The sequence below is a fragment of the Cygnus olor genome, chromosome 8 (genome assembly GCF_009769625.2).
Source record: "Cygnus olor isolate bCygOlo1 chromosome 8, bCygOlo1.pri.v2, whole genome shotgun sequence".
NCBI classification, from domain to species: Eukaryota; Metazoa; Chordata; class Aves; order Anseriformes; family Anatidae; genus Cygnus; species Cygnus olor.
Window position 1 is genome coordinate 3,891,758 of NC_049176.1, and position 19,693 is coordinate 3,911,450.

The 19,693-nt window shown below is 34.1% G+C and overlaps 1 protein-coding gene and 1 long non-coding RNA gene across 10 annotated transcripts in view; one reads left to right on the plus strand and one right to left on the minus strand.

Annotated features, from left to right (window-relative positions):
* LOC121074177 overlaps window positions 1–13,237 on the plus strand; it is a 142,065-nt gene extending 128,828 nt beyond the window's left edge. For 5 of the 6 annotated variants that reach the window (XR_005822198.1, XR_005822196.1, XR_005822197.1 and 2 more), the window contains 2 exons: window positions 9,291–9,369; window positions 11,571–13,237. This is a non-coding gene — a long non-coding RNA (uncharacterized LOC121074177). Of the gene's footprint in view, window positions 1–9,290; window positions 9,370–9,769; window positions 10,225–11,570 lie in introns of those variants that run through there. The other variant, XR_005822199.1, reaches the window with a different exon arrangement.
* The window catches only part of COL11A1 (collagen type XI alpha 1 chain), a 235,611-nt gene that overhangs the window by 31,475 nt on the left and 184,443 nt on the right, over window positions 1–19,693 (minus strand). For 3 of the 4 annotated variants that reach the window (XR_005822190.1, XR_005822183.1, XR_005822185.1), the window contains 3 exons: window positions 6,235–6,287; window positions 4,752–4,829; window positions 1,299–1,413 (listed from right to left, as the gene is read on the minus strand). The gene's annotated coding sequence lies outside the window, so the exon portion shown is untranslated. The remainder of the gene's footprint in view (window positions 1–1,298; window positions 1,414–4,751; window positions 4,830–6,234; window positions 6,288–19,693) is intronic. The other variant, XR_005822184.1, reaches the window with a different exon arrangement.

Consider the following 19,693-nt stretch of genomic DNA (forward strand, 5'->3'; position numbering starts at 1 on the left):
ATAAGCAGTAACTGACACATGAATAATGTAATCTAATGCAGCCCCTGGATAATTTTCATACCCAAGATGCAGAATTTTGCTCATACTACATGCGTAGGCTTTCCTTTCCCCCTCATCCTCCTTTTCCCTTTTTTTCCTTTCCAATTCAGCTAGAATAGAGAGAATTGTCATGCTGAAGACTATCAAGCACAGTATCCAGTTCCTAGGAGATGCCAGCTACAGATGCTGTAACAGAGCATTCAACGTAATAATTAGGGCAATCTGCATTTTTTCCTCTGATGCCCAATAATTAGCAATTGTCTTTAGCCACAAAGTAACCAGCATTTAGATCCAGTTTTTACATCCATTCTAAATCTTCCTTTCTTAATTCACACTATGATAACGGAACATTCCTGTAATTCATACAAATTGTAATCCCTTTTAAATCTTCCAAGTCATGTGTTTAATGGCAGTTCTTCTTGAAGTCTGTTCCTGTGTTGTACCTTTCATAAGACTGCAATTAGGTTTCTTTCAGTTTTGACTGCCTTGTTCGTATCTTGTGAGACAAAGAAAACAGAATTTTAATCTACCGTCATTGTTTATATTTCTTAGCATCTCCTTTGTGATTAATCTTTTTCCAAATCAGTAGTCTCAGTATTTTTAGTATCTGTAAATATAACATTCCTAGATTTCACTCCTCAATTACTCATTTTTTTTTAAAATCAAGTGACTAATAATGAACAAGATTAATGACAATCACATTGCCAATTTTTAGACATCTGTCTGAATTTGAAATGTTGGTTCCCCCCAAAATCAGAGGGTTACAATGAATACACAAGTTAGAAGCTTAAAATTCGTTGTGTTAATAAGGGAGAGAATAATGATTCTTTATTTTTTTAGTGGTTCTTAAATATATTCCTAGATTCTTCCTATCTAATTTCTTTTGATTTTTGGATAGCAGCAACATATTTTCCAAGAGACTGTATTTAGGTATCTATGATGCAGCCCAGTTAAGTAGGATGTTGTATCATGCCATGGGTTTACTTGTAAGGAAAATATTTTGGCTTATTTCATTTCCACATAATAAAGAAGCTCTTTCTCTTTTAACATACAGTTTTTTTTCAAACATGAATTTATTGTCTTATAAGAAAAAAATAATTTTATTTTTTTGCTTAAACATTTGTGTGCAAATTCTAATGTAGGTTGTTTCTACTACATAGAACATATTTACTAACATTTTGAATGAGAACATCTAAACAAAATGTTCTTTGTTAAAGTATTTAATCTGAATGTTATTAAATTTATATGAAATCACATACCTCTCTGAATCATGGGAAACCCTTGATTTTAACTGCAAGGTATCACATATCCCATCACAGGGAAAATATCCTGGATGTTTTAACTTGCTCAGTTAAGGTACATCAGTCATCCCTGCTAAAGAACATTATTTCTTTCACAAAAGTGATTTCATTAAAACTTAAAAATTAATTGCCCATGACCCTGAACCGTACTGTGTCCTGGCTGGCATGGTAAACACCGTGGTTTGCAAACTGTATTTTCCTTTTTTAACGTTTGCAACATCAACTGTTACTGATTAAAACAGGCTAGTTCTGCCAACTGTCATGTACAGTGTTGAGCAACAGGAAAAGAGCAGTCCCCACAGTCAAACATGGAGGCATATACACTTGCACCACTGTCTTTTAAAACAGAATTAATTTTTTCACGCTTTCCTAAAAGCAATTAACAACAGGCAGGAGTTCTAATGAAATAATGTGATGATTCCCCACAGGGACTATTTGTAATGAACATTACAGAGTAGCAACAACTTCAAAGTGTTTACATTAAGACATGATTAATTACAAAGCCATTAAGCTACATATTGGCTAAAATGTAGACCCAAATTTAGGGATATTTTAATTAAGTAATAGTGTTTATTGGTATATTCCCTGCCTAAGTATAATTTTGGTGAGGGGGTTGGCTTATTTAGGAGGGTGGTGGAACTCTTTTCTTGCAAGATCACCAGCATTCAGCTCACTTCCTGCACAAGTGTCATTTTCTACAATGTAATGGTCTAGTGAAGTGGGTTTGTATTGAAACATTTAGATGTTTCAGTTAGAGTAAGTGTCTATTTATGGTAGTTACTTGGAGCTATACAAATGAGCTCTTAAGGGAAAGAATTAACTTACTGTTAAGGTTAAACAGAACTTTTAAACATGCTGGTGGAAATTAAGTTTAGGGAGCTTGTTATTAAACCTGTCAAAAGTTTAACAATCAGATTCTTAATTTCTGCATGGCTGAGCATTGAATCAAACATGCTCATTTAGAAAAATATTTTATAACTATGGTTTTATCAAATGTCTGACTTAGTTTTGCTATGTGTAACACTTTATTCCAGGTTTCTTTGGTGATTTAAATAAAACCTTTGAGATGTGGACCTATGATTTTTCACTGTTTAGATGTCTAGTGTGTTTAGATTTCAGAGAGTAATATGTAATCTAAATCCTGTTTTGCAAAAACAAAAAGAACTGGCAGTTGTTATAAAGGCACGATTAAAAAATATTTGGGGATCTTTAGGTAGAATAATTATGGAGAATATATGAAATATATTCAAAGAATTTATGCCAGAAAGTGTGATTTTTAGGAGCACATAAGTGAGTTAGAAGAAAAAAATACAGTTTGAAATCAATGAGATACATGCTTCTAAGGAATTACTTAATTATTTTCTTAAGTACTTAAGAAAGTCTACATCATGGTGTAATAAGTGCTTGGATTTTAAAAAATGAAATACCATTTTTTTAAGAAGACTCTCAGATGCTTTATAAATTGTATTGTGTGATATAATTTTGTAAGTGTTGGTATCACTGAACTCAAAGAAGTATTTGACTCCTCTTGCATTAAAATATTGTTGCAATTGAAACTGTTACTTGTGTTCTAGTAACCTCAGTACTGAATGTCAGACTTTTGAGTGAGGATGTCTTGATGTTTTAGCAGATTGCTTGCAATGCCATTAAAAACACTGTCTTTAATCTGATTCACTTTTTCCCCATAGCAAGTTTTGAAATCAGATACAGTCTTGCTGTTATCTACTGACTCAGTAAACTAAATCTGCTTTCTTGATTACATTGTCTTGCTGAAGTGCTTTGAAAGTGTGACATTTTAAGCAAGGAATAATACTGTTTTCATTATGAAATCCCCCAAATCAACATAATCAAGTAGTAATTAACATTTACATAAGGTGACTTTCCAAATCAGAATTAATTGTCTTATCTTGGATTCACAGTCTTTTTCTTTAAGAAATGCACAAGCATTTCATAGTGCATGAGGAAAATCAGTTTTAAGATACTTGGAGTTGTTTCTCTTGAACACATTCACTTGCTTTTAGGACAGTTATTCAATATAAAGAAAAAAAGCTAGCACAAGTGAAAAGTATAAATGAAATAGCATTTGTGCTCTGCATTAAAGTTATAAAGACCAAGTAAATAATTTGGCCCACATGCAATAATACATAAGAAGTGTAACTGACAATGATCTGTAGTGTAGTTAATGAACCTAGTGGGGCTATGCAGATGCATATGTGCACACTGGTGCTTTTTCCACTGAGTTTATTGATTGCTGTGTTATCTGTGCAACTTCAGACATAAAAAGCTGTATTTTAAAAAATTCATAAAATCATTTATATTTGTAGAACTTTACTGATCCTAGTACTGGGAAGGTGAAAGAAAGACATAACATTTGTGTTCATAGGCAAGCTCCTAGTTTTAGGTCATCTTGGGAGAAGATGGATGGTTTCCTCTGCTAGGACATGTTAGCTGAATGCATTAGATGATTTAGTCTATTAATTAACACTTCAAATTTAAACTTGTTTCAAATATCTGGCCACTGACTCATGTGAAACTTTTCTCTGCTTCCTTCAAGATCCTGTATTTCATTTTCATGAAGGTACTTGACACACTAGTCAAGACACTTGTCAAGCGTTTGGTAAGATAAATATACCAGTTCCTTTGTAAGGCACTTTTTAACGCAGTTCTTATTAAGGCTAGTTTCTTCTTCCTAACATCTTCTGTAGTCTCATAATTGCTTTGCTAAGCCAATTGTGAGAGAAATGTTGTTTATTCCAAATAAACCCAAGTGAATAATTGCTGGTCTCCAGCCTTGAGCTGAGGATTAATTCCAAAGCTCCTATAATAGCTATAAAAGCACTACTACAAATTGTGATAGGACTCAAGTTTTATAATTTAAACATTTGTACCTAATGGACAAGATCATAAATGGGAAAATATATAGTAACTTTGTGAATAGGATAAAATGTCCTCAGTAGGAAGTAAAACAGAGTTTTTAAATGAAATAAATGAGAGTATTCATTCTGTTTTATTTTATGCCCATGTGAATATAGCAAAAAAGCAGTTCATACTGCCCCTATCCATGTCTTTTCTGTAGGCTACAGCTGTTAAGGAAATCATGAAAAATCACACACCCCACTCCCCAATAACCCCATTTCTGTGTGTTTCTTATGTACTGGAAGTAGAGGGCAGTTCTGAAAAGCCTGAGTTAAGCTGTGGACATTAAAATTCCCAAATCCAGTAAATCATTTAAAACAGCTATAATGAACCAATGCCAATGTAATTAAGTATAAAAACTCTGCAAATCATACATTAATTCTTCCTTTTAATTTTCTGCATCACTTTATTAAAAAAAAAAAAAAAAAAACAACAAACCTCAGCACATCTGTTGGTATAAAGTTGCTATATATAAATTTTTGGAAAACTACTTACCTTTTAATAGCTCCATTTCCATTATATACATATTCAGATGTGTAATTACGGCAATCCAAAACCAGTCTGTATAGTGCACTATTAAATACAAGGCAGATTTTAATTAGAAATAGAAATACAGGTAGTAGAGGTTTTTAAAATACCTCGTTTGCGTTACTACTTAATAGAGTAGTGATAAAGCCTGACTTTTAAAAATTGTCATTTATATAGAAACCAAAGCTTCTGAAAGCAATATGGTTGCATTCATAAGAATTGCAACCTACTGTAGATGGTCTTTTAATATCTGAAAATTAAAACACGTTTCTTTTCAAAATATTTTGAGTATTGAAATGTTCTCCACTTGTGCTCATAATACCTGAAAATTGTGTTGGCATTTTTACTTTCTTTTAAATTCTTACTTTTTAAAAAAAAAAAAAATCAGATTTTATTTCAGCAGTTCAAGTTCAGGGAAAAAAAAAGGTTTTAAAATTCAATTTATTTCTGTTCCATAGGATTTATAAGAGAATGATTGTTAGTTCTTCCAAACAGCATGGAGAAATAAATAAATATTTAAATCTTGAGTTTACATAAAATAACATTTGAAAATTAGAAGCAGTTTTCTTTTTGTTTTCATTTTACCTTCTATGCTTTTCTTTATTTTCTAAATTTTGGTGAAGAAAACCAGAAATGAACCAAAAGGAAAATCTCTGAAGAAACTGATGTTTCAGAATCAGTAAGTATTGGTTCTGGTGGTTTTGTTGCTGTTGAACCATACATGTAGATTGTGTTTTGGTATGGCTCAAGTTCTTGCACAGAAGGCTTATCAGAGGGGGAATTACTGTTTTCTCTAGCCATTTGGGGTATTGTTCCTAGTAAAGAAAGATAACTTCTTGATATAAAGTAAATCTAGGGTGCTTTGAATGTTGTCCAACAGGCATTCACAACAAGCAGCAAGCTCTGATTTTCTGAATACCAGTGAATCAGTTTTGAACTGTGCCTTTGCAGTTGCAGGAGTTTATGGAATACGTTGCAGAAGCCTTGAGGCATTTTTTGAGGTAAAATTTAGCGATAAACAAATGAAAGGATTGTGATTGAAAATAGATGTGTCTAGATTGCGTTAGGTAACCTCCTCTATGAGGAAAGTAATCTACAAATATGAACAGAATATTCTGTGCAATAGGGCTGGAGTTCATCTCCGTTATCTTTATTTGCTAAGATGGGGTATCTAGTCTGAGTCAGTTACCTAGCACAGTGCTCCTGGGAACGGGGACATTGTTCGTACAATGGCAAAGCAAACATGATATGTGAATCACTTTCTTGAAGTGTGTATCTTAACTGATTACAGAGGTAACCAAGTTGACTAGCATATAACAAATGTCTAACTTTTGGATGGTTCATGAATCCCTCTCCAAATACTTAATTTATTTTAAATGGGCATATTTCATTTGAACGCATTAATCCTTAAAAATTTGGAGTCTTGAGTCACTCAGAGCTATTTCCTTACCTTCTTATTGTCTCCAGAAGATGCTCATGACTTGTTTCAGCTACTTTCAATACCTAGAAAGGGATAAAATAGAGCTTTTAAGTTTGCATATTAAGGGAGTATTTTGGACAGAGAGACTGAAGATTGTTCTTTCTCTGATACAAGAATGGTCCAAACATTTAATTGTCAGAATTAGACTCGGATTGTATAGATGCAATATTATTCCTATTTATGTGACTTGGAACACTTCTTAAATTGATGTAGGATATAATATATTTCTATAGTATACTTGGGGAAAAAAATAGTTGTTAGGCATTGGAATAGGCTGCCCAGGGAAGTGGTTGAGTCACCATCTCTGGAGGTCTTTAAAAGACATTTAGATTTTAGAGCTTAGTGGTATGGTTTAGTGGAGGACTTGTTAGTGTTAGGTCAGACATTGGACTAGATGATCTTGGAGGTCTCTTCCAACCTAGATGATTCTGTGATTCTGTATTGCAGTATCAACTCTTCAGCTGAATGCTTTTCTTTGGCACTTTTTTTTCAGAAAGCAAATTATCTCAATGGACAGAACTGCACTACGTCCTCATAAGGTCATACACATTCACACAGATGGTTTTAAGACATTATTTTGATTATATTTCAGAGACATAAAATCCGTTTTCTATAAAGATGAATGTATAATTAATGAATTATGTAAAAAGAAAGTGGTTAATGAAGTGTGCATAAATGGCAACACAGCAAGAGAAACTGACTTCACGCTTACCCCGTCACCTGCTCATTTTAACCATTTTTGTTGTAACAATCCATGTCAATTCTTGATCTGTTTCCATATAATTATATTGAAATTATCTTTCAAATTATTCAGGCTTCTTTTCCAGAAGTCTCAGATGTTCACAGTCTTATATGAAGCCAGGTTCTCTTCAGTCCCTGGTCATCTGTTGAAGGACTTGGCCAGAACTTTTCCACACTTAGCCAATACAGATTTTTTTTAGGGTGGTGAATTGCTAAGCTAATCAGTGACCTTAACAGAAAGTCTGAGCGTGACGAGGAGTGTTGTTGGCTTTATTCATGTTCTTTATCTATGCATCATCCTCAGAACTCATACTAGAAAATAGTATTTTACATCTTTAAGCTACTGTGTTCAGAATATTAAACTAATAAAGATTTTATTTGCCTGGAAAATACTGAGGATGCTATTGATGCTTCTTACCTTCTATTAAAATTCCTGTTCATTGTAGATGGATGAATTTATTGAGGAACTTGGCAAATATAATTACATAGTAGATATTCTAAAATACATTTCTGCTTTTTATTTCTATTGTCTTCTCTATTTTTAGATATTTCTATTTCTATAGATCTTTTTACTGAAGTGTTATTTTATATTCAACATTGGCTTTGTCCCATGTTATGTGTACCCCATTTTTTTCTGTGTTCTCCTTCAAAAAGGAATCCGTTTCCTTTTGCCTTCTTAGTTGTTGTTTCACAAGTAATAAATAGTATTTCTAAGAACATCTATTTCCTTGCATCTCTCAGTATTTAATTTATTCTTATTAGCCAGTTCCTCTGTCTATTCATAAAGCTTTATCTTTTTTTTTTTTTTTTCTGAAATCTCTTAGTCTCCTATAATGTTTATTAGCATAAGGAGCAGCATCTGTTCTCTGTTATTAAGGCAGCTTTGGTTCAGGTATTGATACTGTGACCTGCAGTGTTCTGTAGGGCTTTATGCTTGTTTTCAGTCTGTATTGGAGTGTTGAGCTTGGCCTTAGTAGTTTGCGAATACCTTAGCCCTTAGATATCTCAGTGAATCATGGCTAAACAAACAGATTAAATCATAAAATAATTCAACAGCATGCTTTTCTTGTTTTTATATATACAGCTTTCTTCAATAGCCTCTGTGTCATTCATCCATTTGGAAACGAAGAGCTATATTTGTGTTATGTATGCTCAGAAAAATTAAAGCAGAACAAAGCTCTCCTAATGGAATATGTGTACTTCTGAAATTTTGAGTTCCATTGTGACAAAGGAGTGCTTATTCACTTAATAAATATTATCCCATGCAGAGAGGTTTCCCCTTGAACTTGTGTGAATTGACTAAAGCTTTGTTACAGGTCTCTCTGGAGAACTGACATTCAGGTTGCTGATAGAACCCTATTCTACTCTCTCTTTGTCCTCTCTGGCTTATTCATGAATAATACAGAGATGTCCTGTGTAAGATAATTTATTTTCTCTTGAGGGGCTTCATTGTACAATAATGATTCAAATTATCCATAGGCCCCAGATGATCAGTCACAGTACAAACATCTATGCTTGAGGAAAGTTATTACCAGCTAAAGAGATGAACTTTATGATCTAGAAGTACCAAACTATTAGGGTACCCTTATTTGTGACTGGACCTGAGTTCTGCATAGAAACTTCAGTGTCAGTTACATGCATGTCAAGCTGCAATGAATCACAATTCAAGAAAGAAATGCTTAAACCAAGGTACAAATGTAATGATAGTTTAACTGTTGCTAATATAGCTGCATTTCTGATATTGTGCAGATTGATACTAGCTCGTTCTTGCAGTCACCATATTTTGGTTGTCATTCCACATCCACAGAGACTGTTTCTGGAATCATTTACTTCATTTGAATAAATCTTTTTGCAAAAAAAACCTTAATTTTGATTATTCTGGGCAGAGGTGGTAATTCATGTTCTTCGTTCCTACAGTTGATTGCTTGCTATTGCATTTTCCTCCTGTGCAATGGATTAAGTTGCGTTTTCCTCCACAGTGTTTTACAAATGCCCTAGAGTTTTGGGGCATGTACTTGAAGCTATCAAGGCAGAGTAATATGAACCTATATCAAGTGAATTTAAGTTCTTGTTAAACACCCATGTGATGTGGAATCTAGAGATACAGATGTTTTCCACAAGCACCACTGTAATGACTTTCATGCTTCTCTCATCCTTAGTGAACTCTTAGGACTGTCCTGTCCCTTTCCCACTGTGTTCTCTACTGCTGAGTTGCTGTACACTTACTCTGTATGATTATGTCCAGTCCCTTCCCACTTGCTTATTCTGTTTCCTTATCCACACAGACAGGCGGGTAAGGACAGAAACTCTCCTCTCTCAAGAGCAGCAGTGTGGAGGAAGATGGCACACCAGTTCTAAATTCAGGTACAAGGCACCTGATTTGACCATCCTACCACTTGTGACAAACTGGAAATACTGGACATCAGCTTCTCATAAGTTTAAAAGAAAATCTCCACAAATAAGTCATATTAGATCAACAAAAACTAGTCTAATTGGGTTGTTTCAACATTTCAGTATACAGTGGAATTCAGCCAGTGTTTAACTCACAGAGCTGGTAATTTTGTATGTTTCCCAGTATTTCTCATTAGGAAACCTTATTTTAGCATGTTTCTAATTTTGCTAGATTTAATGTTGTTTGTTTGTTTGTTTTCCTTAGAGAGGGATTCCATGAGCTTTTTGAATCTTGTTTTTATTGCTTAAACTTATGAAAATGCATCAGTTTCTAACCAGTTAAGGAAATGAAGGAAAAGGTTTTTCTTCAAAGGTAAATATTTCTATTGACCCTCCCTGGAAAAACCTTGGTGCCGCTGTATTTGGAAGAGGGGTTGAAAATATGGCAGGAAGTATGCCTTGAGTTTCTTTTCCAGTCTGAAGAAATGTAACATATGCATTTGTAAAATATGCAAGTTATGCATTCTCAGATGTTTTTCAATTTTATTCTTTAAATATCCCATCTGCACTGGACAGTCTTCTGTCAAACCCTAAGTGGTTTTATTAGTTTTGTTTACCAGTCTGCAGTAACTGCAGAGTACGATTGATACTGAAATAGGGACACTGGCTTTCCTGTGCATTCGGTTATTTCAGTTAGTCCAGTGAATGTTCTTTGTAACTCTGGTTTTCATCTGTGTTGATGAAAGTATGAGATATCAATCCATAGACATAGAAAACTGCAGTAGATAACTGTTATGGATCAAAAGGTTTCAACTCTTATTACTTATATCAGTCACTTAGATCACGCCACATAATGGAATTTGCTTATTTTTTTCCCTAAAAGTTTGAAAGCAATTTTGCATGCAAATATCTTGGATGTGATATATTCTGGTGTTATCCCAGGCATTATATAATCCTGTAAACACCTCAGTTCCCAAGAAAGTACTATTCTCCTTTAAAACAACACGTCAGTTTCTTATAAAGTGCCTCAATTTGTTATTCTGTACAGTATGCTTTTTGTCGCAGTGTTACCAAGTTTCTCTTTTGAGAGGAGTGGAGAAAAGCAAAATAAAACTTCAGGGAGATGGGAGCCATCTGCCACTGTTCCAAAGAACACCAAGGGGATTTCATCACTTTTCTGTTTTTCAACCAATGGCAGATTGTGCTAAGTCAGGCACGTAGTAATTTAAGAAATGCCAGTGTTTCTGATTCATAAAGCTTTCTATAAAATTGACTGGCCCATATTGTTTCAGAAAACATTTTCAGTGATCTATCCAAAGCAAACCATATGGACATTTCAGCTGATCAGATAGGAATCAAAAATAAACATTTGGGCAGCGCAGTTTAAAAGCAGTTTGCCCAAATTAATATGGAGGTCATTATTGACAATTACTAGAGCTGGTCAAGAATGGAATTTCATATTTTGGAAAAAACTTTTTTTTTCTGCATTTATCCAAGATTGAAAAATACTAACTCAGTTTACAAAATGAAATAAAACCAGAATCAATCGAAATTTTTCATCTCAATACACAAAAACAATTCAGGTTTGTTTTGAACTTTTTTGATTTTCCAATGATACAGATTTTTAATATTCATTATAATATTAATATATTTATATCTAATATATTTTTAATGTATATATCCGATGTATTTGTATTGGATATTATTTTTTCCATGTTGGAGAAGTTAGCTTAGGTGGCTTAGAGTTTCATCACAAGGATTTTGTGATGCCATGCTTCTTTCAAAATTACTTTTTTAGTCTAGCTGTGGTCCACCTAATTCATAAATAAATAAATAATTCTGCCTCTTAGACTTGATACCTTTGTGAAGGTGCCATTTATTCTCCACTTAGTTATTTCCCTTTAAAAATTGAGAATCTTTCACAAATTTTCATGAATTAGAAGCATGAGGCTAATAGGGTTTTCTGTGTATCTGATGCGGTCCCCTCCTTCCATAGACATAGCATCATGTAATACTGTTATAAACTTTAAAGGGAGCAAAGCTTTTTCTCCTTGCTATTCCTATGGGAATGGACTTAACAGAACTTGCATGTTAAAACATCTCACAGTTTCCAGGCTAAATTTATTGATTGCCAATTAAGAACCATTTGTTATTATGCTCACATTTTCTTTCAGCTCACATAGCTATCTTACTCTTACATGTTGAGCCTTCCTGCAGACATCAAGGATTCTTCTGGCCTTCTTCTTGCTAGACTGAACAAGCTCTCTGTCCTCTGCCTATGATGCTTCATTTCGGATAATGCCACCAGCCTTACGCTTCACTTATTTCACTATGAATTCAAATTGAACGTGGATGAACATAATAGTGGTAGTACACTTATTCACTGCATATACGCAAGATGTTTGCTTTTGCTGACAATAAAAGCTGCTCTGTATAATTTCTGTAGAAAACAGCTTTTCACTCTTCACTGGTTTTAAAATTAGTTAGGGGACCTCTTATTGGAATGTTTAACTATAGACTTGTGAAATAATGAGAGTTCCTTAAGACTGTTTTAAGTAGTTGCTTACAAATGTATCTAAAAACAAATGAAAGACATGGCTGCATAGTAAACATGCATGAGGTTATGTTTCCTGTATTGAAATCCATTGTTTCAGTGGAAGATTCCTAAAAATTCTACTACAAGAGTTGACATTAGAGAACAAGTGTTGGTCGTCCAAATGAAAGCTCAGGTGGAAGTGAAAGCCAAGCAAAATCCTTTCCTTTTCGTGCATCATCACCATCCATAAATATTCCATAAGCTCAGTTAGACCCTAAGCTACACCTGTAAAGTTCATTTTGCAGTGAGGTGGCAGAACTATAAATAAGGACAGGAATGATTCTGCAATTGGTAATCCAGGCCAGATTCTCAGTGGGTATAAATCATCAGACATTACCAACTTCAGTGGAGCTCTTTTTATTTATTCTTAGTACCTGCCATGCAGTTTATATGCCTGCCAGTGCTTGGTGAGAGAAAAGAGAACATAACTCACTTTCTCATAGGCTCTTCAAGGCTCATGCAATAAAATAATGTATTGTTTTGACATTAAAGTAAAGAGATGAGATTTGGAATACAAAGCAGAGATAGGAGCAGCTGAGTAGGAAGGTGACATTCCAACAAGATATTTTTTTCTGGTGGCTCTGTATTTGCAAATTTTGATATATTATGATCTAAAGTAGATGGCTAAAGTTATCAATGTAGGATGAATTCTGCACTGCCATTGTCAGAACAGTTATTTATGTGCCAACAAGATGCCATAACATAGAATATCACAGACTAGAATAGCCGCCAATTCTAGTCTTCATTTTTCTGTATTTTATGGAACCACTAATTCTATTCTACTTCCACTTAGATGAATTTCTGTGTTACTGGTTTAGCATAGCTGCAATCTTGTGCTTTGCATATGCCATATATTTGAATGAGTATACGCTGCAAACATATTATTCCTATGAAAATAAGTTTGTGATTCTATAGAACACATTCAAGGATGAGTTGTTGGATTATAGCACTTTCTACAACCTGCAGTATAAGTGCATAGCCAGAGCTACTCTATGCCGATTTGATTCTGTATGCTAGTTTCTCCTCAGTGAGCACATCTTCCTCCTTAGGTTTCCATCCAGCTGACAGGGATGGAACTTTCAATGCTACTTCCTTTCTACTACCTCACTGTGAGACTGAATCCTTCGTTCCTGGGTGGCAGCAGAAACCTTCTGTAAAAACCAGAGGTTTTTGTTCTCCAGCAATGAAAAAAACTGTACATAAACTATGTATATAATTCCATTTTTATCTGGGCATCATAGTTTTAGCAAATCAGTCTTTGAACTATCATCAGAAGGGAAAAAAAAGTCAAAAGTCCAGCTCTCATAATCATTTTTTTAATTAAAATTAGCATTTGCCTTTCCCTCGTGAAACTGTTTTGTATTTATTCAATTTATTCTTGGGAATTTGATATCATTGCTGATCTTACAAAAAAAAAAAAAATCTTGTCTTCCTAAAAAGTAATTGAATCTATTGTTTTTGTTTGAAGTATAGATTTATTTTTACAGGATTCACAGTCTTAAGGTGCAAGTATATCTTGGCACTGAAAAAAAAAAGCAGATGGTGTTTACTATACACTTTTAGGCAATATAAGACAAAAAGCCTGTACTAGAGAGACTTTGAAATGAAAGCTGCTGTGTGCACACACATCAGTTACACAGGATTCCAAGATCTGAACTTCATGTGGTCTTAATGCCCAACTATTCCTGAGCCTCAGCAATGATGACCAAGCAATACATGACTATGCATGGAAAACAGGTTCTTACATCTGTTAAAGGAAGGGAAAGGCATGCGTAGAACTACCTCAGAGTAGTAATTGAGATAATGGCATGCAAAAGTTTATCTTATTTAGGGCTACTGGAAGACTCACTGGGGCTTCCACTTTTAATCAAAAACAAGGAAATGACTTGATCACTTCCTGAAAAGGTTAATCACCCAAGTCATTCGTACTTCCTTCCCCTCGAGGGGGAAACAGAAACATTAATAATTTCTTCTGTTAAATACTTTTTTGGTATCATTTAAATCCCTTCAACTTGATGTGCCTATGAAAAGTACTCCATCAGCAGCACTGGAGAGTAAATGCTGTTTTTGTTTTTTTTTTCACAGTATCAGGTACAATATGGACCGCTGCAATGTAAGCTTTTGTAAGAACCATAAGGCTAATTTAAAGGAGATCAAATAGGTTCCTAATTAAACATACCGAAATTCAGTGAGAGACTGGGCTATGTTGCTCTTTGAAAGCCCAATAAATCAGTGTATTCTTTTGTAGATTTTATTAAAGTTGAATAAATAAATAAAAATAAGCTGAAGCAAGTACAGTGCTAGAAGTGCTTCTTGCCAAAGTGAGATTAAACTATACAATTATCAAATCAGGGTAAGAATATTTTTGTATGTTAATATTGCATTATAAGCAGAGCATGATATTAGTCAAGGCGCCAGATGAATATAATCAATATTGAAACTTTTATGTAGATGGGCAAGATAGTATTCCATTTACTTTTAAACAAAACTAAAGAATTTGGTCAGAAGTCATGTTTCCAGATTATTACCTAGTATCTCGAGGCTCAGACAAATGGTCACATTATCCACCTCAATGCTTAAACTGTAGAATCTGTCCTTACACTTGCTGTTAGCTCTCAGAAAATTGGAAAGGAAACACACTTTAACTGTTAATATTACAAAACTAGAAGATGAGGAAGATGTAAAACAGTAAGTTTTAGGGGAATAATTAGTTACAAATATAGGTGAGGTAAAGGCAAATATGATATAAGAGTGGATAGAGTTAAGGCATTTCCAGGAATGTGGGTGCTTTTATTAAAGCTTAATGTTGCACATGAAGAGCTGGAGGATAAGATAACATTGGCACACAAAGTTCAACCTGCAAATGAGAAAATGTGATGTGTAACAGGGATTTATGGCAGAGGAATTATCCTTGTACCTCACTTGAAAAATATTTAAAAGCTGGATGTTTCCTGGGCTTTTGACTTTTAGTCTTTCCATAGTAGCTGTCAAGCCTGGAGAGCAACAGCTTCTTATTGAATTGCTGAGAAAACTTGTTTGCGTAATTTTTATCATAGCTTTTAACAAACTTCAAACAAATTGAATGGGCAACATGGCTTAGTATCTAGTCATATGATTCAATCACACCAAAATAAAGTTTATGCTGACATCATCATACAAAAAATCTACTTTAAGCTATATTTTTTTTTTCAAAATGGCCACATCCCATGAAATTCTCACATAGTCAGAAATTAAAAAGCAGTTCCTACTTCATAGTCTGAGTCAGAAGCCTAGAGTATCACCCTGCTTTTTTAATACAGATGCAGGTGCCAGGCTATGAAAAGACTTAGTACAAAGCCAGCTGGCACCAGACACTTGTTGACCTGCAGACCTGAGCTGGGAACTACAGGAGTCAGATCCAGAAAACTCAAAGTATTCAGTTTTAAAAGAACTTTAATGAAAATGAATCACAAACCAAATGGTGCACTATAAATATTTCAAGAAAGAAATACATAAGTAGTATAACTTTATGTTCCATTAGGAAAGAAAAGATACTTACTGCTGGATTCCTAATAAACCTTATGATGTGAAGAAGTACTAAAACGTGGAACAGCCTGTTGGGGCTAAATTATCTTTGTGCTTTAGATGTTAGATCAAGGGAATACATGTCTTTGTGTATCTGTTTTGAAGATGGGTCCCTCTGCAAAAGTGTGAAAGTTCCTCTTATTTATTACATAGTAATAGAATCGTAAAATAGTTTGGGTTGGAAGGGACCTTTAAAGATTAGATTGGGTGTTGGACTATACAGTCCCTGGCATAAAGGGTGTCCTTTTACAAATATGTTAAGTGGATGCACTAAGTTTACCATCCTGTTTCTAAGCAGAGGAGATAGTTCTTTGTGCTCTGCAAAAAGATCTATGTTCTTCCTGTTTCCTGCTAACTTTACAGTAGGAAAAGTCTTTTTGCCCTGTTCTTATGGCGAGTTACGTAACACAGTTTTGGTCAGTGACTAGAGCTCCTAGTTGCTGCTGAAAGTCCGTATACTTAGTTCTCTTCTTATAAGTTAGCTCCGTAATAAATTGGCAGTATATATGTATTTTTTTTTGTAGCAAATCAACCTGCATATTTATCACTAACAATGATAATAGTCGTAATGAAGTCTCAAAAATCTTTTCTCTGACCTCCTTGTTGGAGGTTTGAAAGTTGTAGAGTCCTACTAATAGGCAGATTTAGTCGGAAATATATTATTGTCTCTAATTTTTGGCTAAAAAAAAAAATATATTTTGAAAATACAATGAACTTTTGCTAGAGAGGTGACTGTTGATATCAAGTGTTAAATTTTTAATTGCAATAATCAAATGCTTTGGCCTAAAAAAAAGTTTAACTCAGTAGTAAGAGCCCTTAAAATGTATTTACTGAAACACTTATGGATTTTTTTTTTTGACAAAAGTACTTTTCAACAGAATTTCAGAATAAAAATGGAATTTTATCTAGTGATAGTGAATGAGCAAGACTTTTAAGGTAATAGCGAACAGAAAAGCAATGTCTTTTCTGGTCATTTTCTTACTTTAAGAGAGTGATTTTAAAAAATATGGGCTCTCAACAAAAATAATTTTCATTCTTAACAGCTATCTGGAAGAATTAAAAGAAAGCATAGTAAATCTGACCATTTCCCTGTTAATTTTCTTCCACTTCAGAATCTGACTCTGTTCAATCATTAAAGTTTTTTTAATTGAAGTTATTTGAAAGAAATGAAAGGAACTAAATATTGCAGATAGTGTTGCAGAAGTAGCACAAGACTTTTTTTTGGGCAGTGGCTGAAGAAAATAAACTTCGCACATAATTTTATGTTTGTAGTGGTATTTGAACTTGGTATTTCAGATGCTGTGTAGATAAAACACTATATCACAGATAGAACAGAATGTTAATAGAAACAAGGTATTTTCTTAAATCTTTGTTGTAAATTATTATATTACATAAACTAATTTAAAATTGATTTTACTCTTTGTAGAGCTAAGTGGATAGTAACTCTGGTTTATTTGATAGGTACTTAACATGATTAATGCAATGTTGGTAATTCTACGTGGCCATGATTAAATGTCTTAAAATTTTCATCTCAACTCCACTATAATTAACAGTGGGTGCAAGGCTCTCTACTTACTTATTTTTTTGAAACAAAGTACAGATTGTAGGAAACACAGTTTAAGATTTCTGTCTTTGTAAACTGTAGCCTCAATTTCTAAAGTGTAAAATCTCTATTAAAATGGTAAAAAGTGGGGTGCTTAGTCAAATATCTAGGTGAATTGCTGATCTGAAATGCATTCAGACCTCAAGTCTATCTCTCACCATGTGTCTAAAGGGGAAAAAAAATAATGTAACACACAGGAAGGAAAGGCAGACATTTTCAAATGACAGACTTTATTGTGAACCTGTAGAACAATTTCTTTTTAAAAAAGAAAAAAAAAAAAAGACAGTTACAAATTTGTTTCCTGTTAAAGAAGGATCATATATTTTTATTACTGCTGAATTGAGTACAGCAAAATGGGTTTTGCTGAATCAGTAAGATTCAATATTCTAACTGGTGTGTCCTAAAGTAGTCTCTTTGCTTATGGGAAAAGCAAATGATAATATCTTCTAAGACAAGAAAGTTCTCTTTTTGTAGTATGAAATAAAATAGTATTTGGCTTTATGATATATCACAATAATCTCCCTCTTGTGTTTTGGTATTTTTGAAGCATTTGGATTAAAGAAAGTACAATCAAGAAAAGAATGTTTAATCCAAAAGGAAAATGTGATTTGCAGAGAAAGGTCAAATGAGATTATCAGTCACTTTTTTAATGCAGCAGAATGTCTGAGATTTAGAAGAAAATCTTTAAAGATTTACACTTTCTTGAAGAGAGAGGAGCAAATTAAAACATTATTATAGTACTTGAAGCTTTGTATTAGAAGAGGAGCCATTGTTTTCAGTGCCTTGCAAGGCATTACACCACAGTTCACAGTCTATGTAGCCATAAGATGTAATGGTGTAGAGAGGACTGGGCACACACTGATTTGCCTGGCTTCACTTGTTAAGGTAGTCACCCATTCAGTGGGTTATACTACTGCTTACATGGGAGTTAATGCATGGGAAGTGGGACAGAAGGAATATATAACTACCTTTTCTGCTCTTACTGCACGAAGCTTCTTCAGAGTGGAAGCACAGAGTGTAAGCGCATCTGTATTTTGGACATACTACAGTGATGGAAGATGAATTTCACCCTGAGGTTTGCAGTACATTTGAGTGCTGAAGATATCACTGAAACTGTTGTGTGCCATATTTTGCATGTCCGTGTGTGTGAAATTGTGATCAGGATCCACAGGCTCCTAAGCAACTCAAAGTAGTGTGGTTAGGAATATGATATAAATATTGGGTTTGGGCACTGGGGATAGGATTCAGCTCAGTCTGCACTAAGGGGATTCACTTTTCCTTAATTTTGATGCTTAAAATGTAGAAGTTTGTGTCTGACCAGTATGTCTAGGTTCCTGTGTCAATAAAATGAATCAGTTCACTCAGTGGAACCAAGACAGTTACCAAGCTAAGTAGAGGTACCTGCTTTTACTGTTTGGGATGACAAATAACCTTCTAAATGCTGTTGACTGGAGCCTAGCTGTTGCCCAAATGTAGTTAGGTGAGCTGAAACATTCTTGGAGTACATATTATGAGCAGTGTGTCAAATTGTGCTACCTCTTCCCCATTTTCTTAGATACTTGAATAAACTGCCCGAGCTGCACATCATTGAAACAGGGATGGAGTAGTAAACTGTAGCCTTTGAATTCTACAATCGTCTTCTTCTGTGAGTCAGCCAAGGATATAAATTACATTGACTATGTCTTTTCTTAGCGAAAGACTACCGAAGTTCAGACCTGGGGTCTTTTTGGCAAGAATTCCTTCTGAGTTATAAGGACATTTTGAGTAACAAGGTACTGCACTCTTGTACAGGGAGATACCTGAGACTACCTATAGCCAGTTACTATGAAGAAAAAGGACTATAGAATAATGTAGAACAATGAATTCACTGAGTTCTTTGTATTTTTGCAGATCTAATCACTTAGGGAACTCTGAATATGTTGAGCATACACATATATATCTATATGTGGATTAACAGCTTAATCCTGTGTATTCAGGATCCTGCAGAATCTTTTAGACACTAGCTCCACAGGATTATAAAAAGAAAAAGAAAAACTGATGCACTTTTGCATCATAGAAAGACTGTCCTTGGAAGTTTTCTCAAAGATTTATTTCAAGGGACTGAAGGCAATGTTAGACTGAATTTCCACTGAGTCATGATAACACAATTATAATTTTACTCCTGAAAAAAGAGACCTGAATTACCATTCAATACCATTCATTACCATCAAGAATTTGCAAAAAGCATTTTTCTGCTTTCCATAAAATAAGCAATTTGACTTGGAGATCTAGTAAAACCTAAGACAGCAGTAATTTGCTGAGCACTGCTCTTTGCACTATTACATTTTCATTTCTGAGTTGTTTTTTTTTTTTTTTAATCTAAGCGTTTCTACAACCCTATACATTTATCGTTTTGATAGTGATATAATTATGTCAGATCACAAAACAAAACAACAACAAAAAACTCATTATGTTAGCAATACAATCCTCTTCAGAATGTGCGTTTAAAGAGAAACTTATATTTAACCAGAATACGTTTATTAGCAACATTTGAA